This window comes from Micropterus dolomieu, linkage group LG04 (assembly GCF_021292245.1).
Source record: "Micropterus dolomieu isolate WLL.071019.BEF.003 ecotype Adirondacks linkage group LG04, ASM2129224v1, whole genome shotgun sequence".
In the NCBI taxonomy this organism is placed as follows: Eukaryota; Metazoa; Chordata; class Actinopteri; order Centrarchiformes; family Centrarchidae; genus Micropterus; species Micropterus dolomieu.
Genome location: NC_060153.1, coordinates 24555372 through 24562445, shown reverse-complemented (window position 1 = coordinate 24562445; position 7074 = coordinate 24555372). Strand labels below are relative to the sequence as shown.

Genomic DNA, 7074 nt, shown 5'->3' with positions numbered 1-7074 from the left:
TGTGCAACTTTTCTTGTTATACCAGTCAGCAGCTTTCCTAGACTTACAACTACACATTAAAAATGAGAGGAAGAGTGCACTCTGGAAGGTAAATCCATGACGTATTTTTATTGTTATTTTTACAACCATTTTCTTTTTTACTACCCTCTCCCTTAATCCAGGCAGGTCATTTAAGAACATATTCCTCACGCAAAACACTCATGTTCTTTTGTCTTTCAACTGTCAGCTTAACTCTATCTCTGCAGTAAAACAGCACCGAAGACAGCCTGACCTCAACATTCACATTCCTTTTCTCAACATTTTCTTTAAACAACTTGCCAACTAAGCCAACTTGTCACAAAGTACAGTAAGGCTGTTTGGAAATAACACACATCCAAAGCTAAATAATTGATCGCAGATTAGAGACTAAATCACGGGAAAAAATATCACCTACCTTCTTCTTCTCTGACGTTCTTTCTTTTTAACCTCCCTCTCTGCTGCATGGGGGTTGTATTGATTTCTAAATGAATAATTGAGAAAGTCAGCTTAACTGCCCTTTTCAAATCTCCCTGGCCTCCTCTCTAATTCACTGCGCCTCCCTCCCTCGTCTTTCTTCCCTCCTGATCTATGTCTTTCCCTTATTGTTCCCTCTCCTCCCTTCTTACCTATTTCTCTTGTACCCTTTCCTCTTCTCTTCTGACCTTCCTCTCCACCCCCTTTTCCCTTTTCTCATCTCTCTTTCCTTCCCTCTCCTCTGCTGATGTGGATCCTATTCTGTGACGGGTTGCTCAGGAGGGAATGGGTTTGCTCGCATGGCTGACCAGCCGGCCTCAGCGCATCATCCGTCAGCAAGACACGCTGTTGTTTTAGAGTTCTGCTGGGAGCTGTCTCCTTGTCTCTGTCTCTTTCTCAGTTGCTTCACTCTCCTCACACACACATACACACACACACACACACACACACACACACACATGCACAACACACACACATGCACACACTCCTTCCCTGCCTCTCTCTGTCTCCGTCTCTATGCTTTGTTCTCAGTCCCCCCCCCATTCCTTACTTATTTCCACCGTACATTTTAGTTTGAACACACAGCTGATCAGCATTTTAAAATCGACCTCAGGCTCTTTGCTGCGAGTGAATCAATAGTTGAGTTAGACTGGGACTGAATAATCCAAATATGTTAATTCAACACAGTGGGCTAAGGGAAAATGTCTGATAAAAAACAAAAGCTGTTAAAAACAACATCCTCTTGTCTTTCTTCTATACAGTTGTTTCAGTTAAATAAACAGCAGCAGCTTATTATTGCATTTTTTGGCATTATGCAGGGCTCAGGTTGACTAGTTTAAACATGTACCCATTTCAAATTTGCCATTGGACAGACCCTTACAATAATGTAATAATAATGTACACAAAGTCCTGGGTCAGATCAAATCAAACCAACCAATAATTATTTGTCATTGCCTTCCAAAATTATGTGTTTTTTCTCATCTGACACCACTATTGTCAGTGAATCCTAAAACTGTTTAGTTTGGTTTAGTATAATCAACTCAAAGTGGCCACGGTGAAAAAGATACTGGTCATACCAGACCAACTATAGTAGCAAAACCCCTTAGAGTACTGAATTGAATGAATTCAACTTAAAAGGAGAATTTTGTTTTTATTTCTTCTATCAAAAGTTACATAGTTTCACTTTAAGGTTTGGGAAAGATTGGGAACATCAATACTGGAGAAGCCCCGGTAGCTCATCTGGCTCAAGGCGTCCTTACCACAGTGGCCTGGGTTCAAGGCCACCTTTGGCCCTTTGATACATATCATACCCTCTCTCTCCCATGCCTTTTCTGTCTCTCTCCATTGTCACTGTAAAGTAAAGCAGACATGCACAAAAGAAATCTTAAAAAGAATACTGACTGAATGAATGCTGTTGTGTTTTTCAGTGTTGACAGATTACAGTACTTCCTTGATACTTTTACAGACTATTTGCTTCATTATTTGTTCATCTGTCTCTGAGTCAGGTGCTTGATGGCACCAAACCAATAATATATTCTTACTTCATTACATAAGTTGCTGTTGCTGTAGCATCATCCCACCAAACCTAGAAATAGCCTTTTATTAGCTCACAAATGACACAAGCAGTCAGGTAATCAAAAACATGTAAATCACCCATATTTGAAGAACCAATGGGTATCAAGAATTGGGATTCACAGAGGTTTACATTAACCTATACCTAAGTATATAGCTAGCTGGCGCGTGACAAGCCTATAAGCTAGCTATAAAGCCTATAAACAGCTTTACTTGTAAGACCTATTATTGTAATAATGACCCCTGGGTTGGAAAACAAGATCAATGTGAAAGAAAGATACTGTTCCTTTTTTCCCCTTGAAATTTAGCGTGGTACAAGCTGGACTTATTGGTCACTACTGTCAAGACAATCCAGGAACAATGTGTGATATACACAAATATGTGTGTGGATCAGATTTCCAGCACAGTCGAACTTTCTGGGACACAAAGGGGGCAGACTCTGGGTGAAGAATGGGTAGGCAGGGGAAATTTAACTACCAGACTTGTATTTACATTCTGCTTCCCCACACTGTTCTTCATGATTTGGGTCCAGACTTTGAAATGTATGACTAGCACTGAACCAGGCAGCATGATAATAAACGAGAGTTTTTTTTATTTCTTCAAAGAAAATGGGATCTTTGTCCAACATCCATAAACTCTCTTCACGTTTTTTGTTTTTTTAAAGATTTCATGTCTGCTTGATGTACAGCAGATCTCTGCAGACACTTTCCTTTCTTCCTCTCCATACATACATTTATGAAAACTATGTATGAACTCACATCATCCTCAGCTATGGTCATGTTGTCTGTGAGAGTAAAAGCTCATCTCTTCGTGTCTTTCTACCGCTCACACGCACACCTTGTACCAGCAGCATAAGTGGAGACTCAATGGATGCCTTCCTTTGCCTCTTTTATCAATGTGCCATGCGGCCTCGGTCCACTTCTCGCTTTTAACGTTCCTGGTGTTGTTATGCGTCCGATTGCTGATGTTTTCAGACACTTCCTCATGTAACACCGGCACCAACCTGTCACCCTTCACTGCTGCTCCCACAGCGTCTAGCACCAAGCCCTGCTGCACCTCCTGCTCTCCTGCTCTCTTTCTCACTGTCAGTGAGCTGTTATTGAAATATTTAGCGCCCACTCCAGCTCACAAACATGCCTAGCCTTTCTTCTGCCTGGCTGGAAATATATTGTCTTGGCAGTATAAGGTGGAGCTGTGCAGTGTGGAGGTGCTTCAAATCAGATTTAACTGTTAAGGATCTTTTTCTTGCGTTTGGTGGATGTGCTGCTTAAGCCCTCGCTGCGGAGCAGCAGGAGCATGTTGGCCCTGAAAGATGATGTCATTATTCTGTTCACTAGAAAGAAGATAGGAAAGATAAGTGTCATTACCAGCCAGCTGGTGATCAAAGTCTAGCCATTTCCATTTCTTTTAAATCTCTTAGTAGCTGGTGAAAGTGGCTTCAAATGGTAGTTTCCCCAACCCGCGGTTTCAGATCAGTTCTCATCTCAGCTTGAGTGTTTCACTGGCAGCAGTGTAGATTGTTAAAAGTCAAAAGGAAACAACATTTTCAGTGGTGCTGCAAAATGTTGCAAGGACGAATTGTACAAAAAGGCATAACAGTGGGGTTGGACCATAACAAGTCACTGAAGATCATCACATATTCAGTTTAGCTGACGAAAGAATACATGCTTACCCTTGAGCTGTCACCAATTTTTCAAACTGAATAAATTCATCATCCCAGATGCATCATGTTTCCTAGGAAAAGGAATCAGATTTTGGGGGGCGTTTAGTAAAAAATGCAGTGTCACTTTAAAAGCTTTAGGGTGGATGCGATTGATGTGAATTGTTAAAGAGTGTAATAGTGTGAACAAATCCAAGAAGAAAATATAATGCCATTTTAATATTAAAATACAAGAAAATAAACACATTGTATTTATTGTTCATTTAAATGTTACACAAACAAGATTATAAGGTTGTATTTATTGGGGACTATTTTTAGCAGCGGACACAATACACACTCACACAAATAAAATACAGTTGCAGTGTTTGTGGTAATGCTTTGGCTTCACAGACAATACTTGTTAGTAGGATCAACTTATTGTTGGTTTTGGTCTTTTCATGGGATTTGTTAAACACAAGAAAAATATACACAATAACCAGATTCATACTTTAAATAACTGCAGATGCTGTACATTCTGTAAACTAGAATACTGTTTTGTGATAAGATAAGAATGCATTTATTGTCAGTGCACAGACAACTTAAAATTGGGAGTGCCACAACTGAAGGTGCATTTGGTTTAAAAACAAGAATAAAAAACCCTTACAGATGATGTATAAATAAGGGTGAGGCAGTAAATATATTGCACATGTTGTATGATAATGGATGTAGAAACTAATTACTGCACATGTTTTTAGAGCAGAAGGCAAGTTAATGGCTCATACTCCCTTCCAGAGAGAACCCAGAGGGTTAATGCAAACCTGTAAAACTGTAATAAAGTTTAAAAATGTTAATTTTTCTAAAATTATGAAAGTGCAACTTCTTGTTACTATATATATATGGTAACAAGAAGTTTCACTTTCGTATAATAAATTATATGACTGGGAAATACACAGTATGTACTGTTAGAGAAGTTTTCCACCTCTACATCTGTTCCGTCCACTCTGTAAATTTGTTCTGTCTACTTAGATTTGCGCTGTGGATGACAGTGGAGTAAGTCTCATTTCAATTTGGGAGTGGGCTGGTTATTTTACAAGGCAGCATTAATATGCAGCTTTCGGGTGAACTGAAGTACTGTACATAGCAGGACACAGCCCAAGCTCATTCTGTGATTGGCATGCATGTGTGTGTACTTGTGCCAGTGGCAGCATACCATTTGAAAAAAAGTAAAGAAAGACATAATACGTAATTTTACTAAGTTTGGCTCCAAGATTTGGACAAAGCAAGAAAGAAAGAAACACAGAAAGATGTGTGGCTCTAACATGCTTTTCAAAATAATGTCAGATATGTACGTGCTGGGTTTGGATTACCGGGTGACTGACTCAAAAATCATCCATCTGTGTGTTGGCAGGCCGACTGGCCAAAGTGGCCAGATGGACACTTGACTTGGCTGCGAGCTTCACGGTTAGATGGCTGCAAGCTTCACTGATAAAGTCTTCATTGTTTCCAAAAGCAAAGTGGCTTTTCGACATCAAGCAGAGCACAATATCTGTGCTAGAGTTAGAGTAATATTGGAACACTGCAAACCTCTCTGTTTTCTGAAGAACACTCATAAGTTTCACTGTAACATTCAGCTCCATTATCACAATATTTTGAACATTTCCTCTGTATAAAAGTTTTTCATGAAAACATTTTCTGTTTCAGACATTGTCTCTTTTAAATGACAGTCAGCTAGTTTCCCATTGAAGCAGTTGGCTCACTTACAGTTACAATAAATATTACAGTAAACATTGTTTTTTGTTAGTTTGGGCCTTGAAAATTATACAGAGGTAATTGTAATTGTCATACGTTTTTGATAAGTTGCATTTAGTTTAGTGTGAGGATGCTGGCTTGGTTTAAAAATAAGTTTGACTGCAGAACTGTTTTGCCAGCTGGGATGTGAAAATCTTGATGCTCTGTATCTCAGAACTGCAGGCTACAGAGATAGAGGATGAGGGATGAGAGGTGGAATCAATCATCAAGTATCTCACTATTAGATGGTGAGCTAGAGACTTTAAATATAACCCATTGCTTGTTACATTGGATTTAAGTAAATATTATTGGAGAGAGAGCACATGCTATGTATGAAACTGTCTATCACATTTATAAATCTTCATGTGATGCAGTTATACTATATGACTTAAAGAAGACAGCAGAGAGATGAGGGCAGGAGAGAAAATCAGAGGCAACAGAAGAATTTCTAAGGAAAGAGAGTGAGGAGATGGCGCCACAAAAGATGAGACTCTCCTCCCCAGAAGAATGACAGTGTGAGTCATTTCATTCAGTGCCTTTAAAAGGACAGTTGACAAAGCCTTTTAGCGTCCACAGTAATCATGATGGAAAGCAAAGCGGGAAGTGAGCTGAAGGTATTACAGAACGACAAAGTCCTCATAAGGAGGAGGGTCGGGGTGGAAGGATGGGTCAGCAAAACATTGGATTTGAGGCAGCTGTTCGTTTCCCTTTTCAATCTGACAGTCAATGTTTTTTTTAACAGAGATTTAAATGAAGAAACAGAGCTCGCCTGCCTGATCATCTCCCACAAACCTTTCTCAAACAGGTGTACATTTGTTTGTGTTTGGTGTGGACTATTTTCATTTGTGAATAAATACACATTTGGTGAACTACTGAGTATTTACGGCAGCAGGACACTGTGGATGTCGGATGCACTCAAAATAAACAACAGTGCCCAAGTTTATCGTGGTAAAGGAACATGTCAGCCAGTGCAACTGTGTGGCTCACTGGTGTGTTTTTAATAGTTTTTGGACAACCACAGAGCCAGAGGAATACAATAGGCATATATTAGGCTTTAATGTAGGGAAAACTTGTTAAACAGACTGATTGATTGTTGGTTTTGGTCTTTTTTATAGGACAAGAAACCTACCTATCATTAAAGAATCATATGTGTCATATATAAATTAAATAACAGTTTTATATTCACGACAAATAGAATTTGAACACTGATCCTTAAGGGTAAGAGTGTAATAGGTAAAACCAATTATCTTACACATCTCTATTGCATATTGTGTATCTGTAATATCAGTTAACATGGTTGTCTTGGGACGTTATTTATCAGAAAATAAATTTTTCGTTGTATTGTCAATTCAAACATATTCAGTGGTGAGACCCCCCCCAAGAGTAGATGAACATGTTACAGTAGTGAGAGAGATGCTTATTTTTTATTACAATCTCTCAGTTTGAGGGGTACTAATTAATCAAGCAGCATGTGTGTCAGTGAGCTAGAGTGAAAAGCTGAAAACGATCATCAAAGTGTTTATCTGCCATTAATCCAAGTCATTTGCTCCCGACATTAGCAGGATAGCTTTCAGTGTTTCACA

General features: G+C 39.2%; 1 long non-coding RNA gene across 2 annotated transcripts; it reads right to left on the bottom strand.

The window, feature by feature from the left end:
• Positions 1-1622: 1622 nt before the first annotated feature.
• Positions 1623-3537, bottom strand: LOC123970205. 2 transcript variants are annotated; one of them, XR_006824906.1, is made up of 2 exons: positions 3432-3537; positions 1623-1842 (listed from the first exon to the last, which is right to left on the bottom strand). It is a non-coding gene; the product is annotated as an uncharacterized LOC123970205 (long non-coding RNA). The 2 variants fall into 2 exon arrangements; XR_006824905.1 differs by lacking the exon at positions 3432-3537 and adding an exon at positions 2823-3379.
• Between the last annotated feature and the right edge of the window lie 3537 nt (positions 3538-7074).